Raw genomic sequence first — 3392 nt, forward strand, 5'->3', positions numbered from 1 at the left:
TTTTGAAATAGGAAAAGAGCCTTTAATCACATTCTTAACCATTTGCAATCATAAAATTGTCTAATATCTTCATTTTTTCCACAGACAAAGCTATTACCCTCGAAAACTAAAACTTTTGACATAGGAAAAGAGCCTTTAATCACATTCTTTACCATATGCAATCATAAAATTGTCTAATATCTTCATTTTTTCAACATACGTAGCTATTACCCTCGAAAACTAAAATTTTTGAAATAGGAAAAGAGCCTTTAATCACATTCTTTACCATTTGCAATCATAAAATTGTCTAATATCTTCATTTTTTCAACATACGTAGCTATTACCCTCGAAAACTAAAACTTTTGAAATAGGAAAAGAGCCTTTAATCACATTCTTTACCATTTGCAATCATAAAATAGTCTAATATCTTCATTTTTTCAACATACGTAGCTATTACCCTCGAAAACTAAAACGTTTGAAATAGGAAAAGAGCTTTTAATCACATTCTTTACCATGTGCAATCATAAAATTGTCTAATATCTTCATTTTTTCCACAGACAAAGCTATTACCCTCGAAAACTAAAACTTTTGAAATAGGAAAAGAGCCTTTAATCACATTCTTTACCATGTGCAATCATAAAATTGTCTAATATCTTCATTTTTTCAACATACGTAGCTATTACCCTCGAAAACTAAAATTTTTGAAATAGGAAAAGAGCCTTTAATCACATTCTTTACCATTTGCAATCATAAAATTGTCTAATATCTTCATTTTTTTCAACATACGTAGCTATTACCCTCGAAAACTAAAACTTTTGAAATAGGAAAAGAGCCTTTAATCACATTCTTTACCATTTGCAATCATAAAATAGTCTAATATCTTCATTTTTTCAACATACGTAGCTATTACCCTCGAAAACTAAAACGTTTGAAATAGGAAAAGAGCTTTTAATCACATTCTTTACCATGTGCAATCATAAAATTGTCTAATATCTTCATTTTTTCCACAGACAAAGCTATTACCCTTGAAAACTAAAACTTTTGAAATAGGAAAAGAGCCTTTAATCACATTCTTTACCATTTGCAATCATAAAATAGTCTGATATCTTCATTTTTTCAACATACGTAGCTATTACCCTAGAAAACTAAAACTTTTGAAATAGGAAAAGAGCTTTTAATCACATTCTTTACCATTTGCAATCATAAAATAGTCTAATATCTTCATTTTTTCAACATACGTAGCTATTACCCTCGAAAACTAAAACTTTTGAAATAGGAAAAGAGCTTTTAATCACATTCTTTACCATGTGCAATCATAAAATTGTCTAATATCTTCATTTTTTCCACAGACTAAGCTATTACCCTTGAAAACTAAAACTTTTGAAATAGGAAAAGAGCCTCTAATCACATTCTTTACCATTTGCAATCATAAAATAGTCTAATATCTTCATTTTTTCAACATACGTAGGTATTACCCTCGAAAACTAAAACTTTTGAAATAGGAAAAGAGCCTTTAATCACATTCTTTACCATTTGCAATCATAAAATTGTCTAATATCTTCATTTTTTCCACAGACAAAGCTATTACCCTTGAAAATTAAAACTTTTGAAATAGGAAAAGAGCCTTTAATCACATTCTTAACCATTTGCAATCATAAAATTGTCTAATATCTTCATTTTTTCCACAGACAAAGCTATTACCCTCGAAAACTAAAACTTTTGACATAGGAAAAGAGCCTTTAATCACATTCTTTACCATGTGCAATCATAAAATTGTCTAATATCTTCATTTTTTCAACATACGTAGCTATTACCCTCGAAAACTAAAATTTTTGAAATAGGAAAAGAGCCTTTAATCACATTCTTTACCATTTGCAATCATAAAATTGTCTAATATCTTCATTTTTTCAACATACGTAGCTATTACCCTCGAAAACTAAAACTTTTGAAATAGGAAAAGAGCCTTTAATCACATTCTTTACCATTTGCAATCATAAAATAGTCTAATATCTTCATTTTTTCAACATACGTAGCTATTACCCTCGAAAACTAAAACGTTTGAAATAGGAAAATAGCTTTTAATCACATTCTTTACCATGTGCAATCATAAAATTGTCTAATATCTTCATTTTTTCCACAGACAAAGCTATTACCCTTGAAAACTAAAACTTTTGAAATAGGAAAAGAGCCTTTAATCACATTCTTTACCATTTGCAATCATAAAATAGTCTAATATCTTCATTTTTTCAACATACGTAGCTATTACCCTCGAAAACTAAAACTTTTGAAATAGGAAAAGAGCCTTTAATCACATTCTTTACCATGTGCAATCATAAAATAGTCTAATATCTTCATTTTTTCCACAGACAAAGCTATTACCCTCGAAAACTAAAACTTTTGACAGGAAAAGAGCCTTTAATCACATTCTTTACCATGTGCAATCATAAAATTGTCTAATATCTTCATTTTTTCCACAGACAAAGCTATTACCCTCGAAAACTAAAACGTTTGAAATAGGAAAAGAGCTTTTAATCACCTTCTTTACCATGTGCAATCATAAAATTGTCTAATATCTTCATTTTTTCCACAGACAAAGCTATTACCCTTGAAAACTAAAACTTTTGAAATAGGAAAAGAGCCTTTAATCACATTCTTTACCATTTGCAATCATAAAATAGTCTGATATCTTCATTTTTTCAACATACGTAGCTATTACCCTAGAAAACTAAAACTTTTGAAATAGGAAAAGAGCTTTTAATCACATTCTTTACCATTTGCAATCATAAAATAGTCTAATATCTTCATTTTTTCAACATACGTAGCTATTACCCTCGAAAACTAAAACTTTTGAAATAGGAAAAGAGCTTTTAATCACATTCTTTACCATGTGCAATCATAAAATTGTCTAATATCTTCATTTTTTCCACAGACTAAGCTATTACCCTTGAAAACTAAAACTTTTGAAATAGGAAAAGAGCCTCTAATCACATTCTTTACCATTTGCAATCATAAAATAGTCTAATATCTTCATTTTTTCAACATACGTAGGTATTACCCTCGAAAACTAAAACTTTTGACATAGGAAAAGAGCCTTTAATCACATTCTTTACCATTTGCAATCATAAAATAGTCTAATATTTTCATTTTTTTCCACAGACAAAGCTATTACCCTTGAAAATTAAAACTTTTGAAATAGGAAAAGAGCCTTTAATCACATTCTTTACCATTTGCAATCATAAAATTGTCTAATATCTTCATTTTTTCCACAGACAAAGCTATTACCCTCGAAAACTAAAACTTTTGACATAGGAAAAGAGCCTTTAATCACATTCTTTACCATGTGCAATCATAAAATTGTCTAATATCTTCATTTTTTCAACATACGTAGCTATTACCCTCGAAAACTAAAATTT

The sequence above is a fragment of the Artemia franciscana genome, chromosome 4, assembly GCF_032884065.1.
Source record: "Artemia franciscana chromosome 4, ASM3288406v1, whole genome shotgun sequence".
Lineage (NCBI taxonomy): Eukaryota > Metazoa > Arthropoda > Branchiopoda > Anostraca > Artemiidae > Artemia > Artemia franciscana.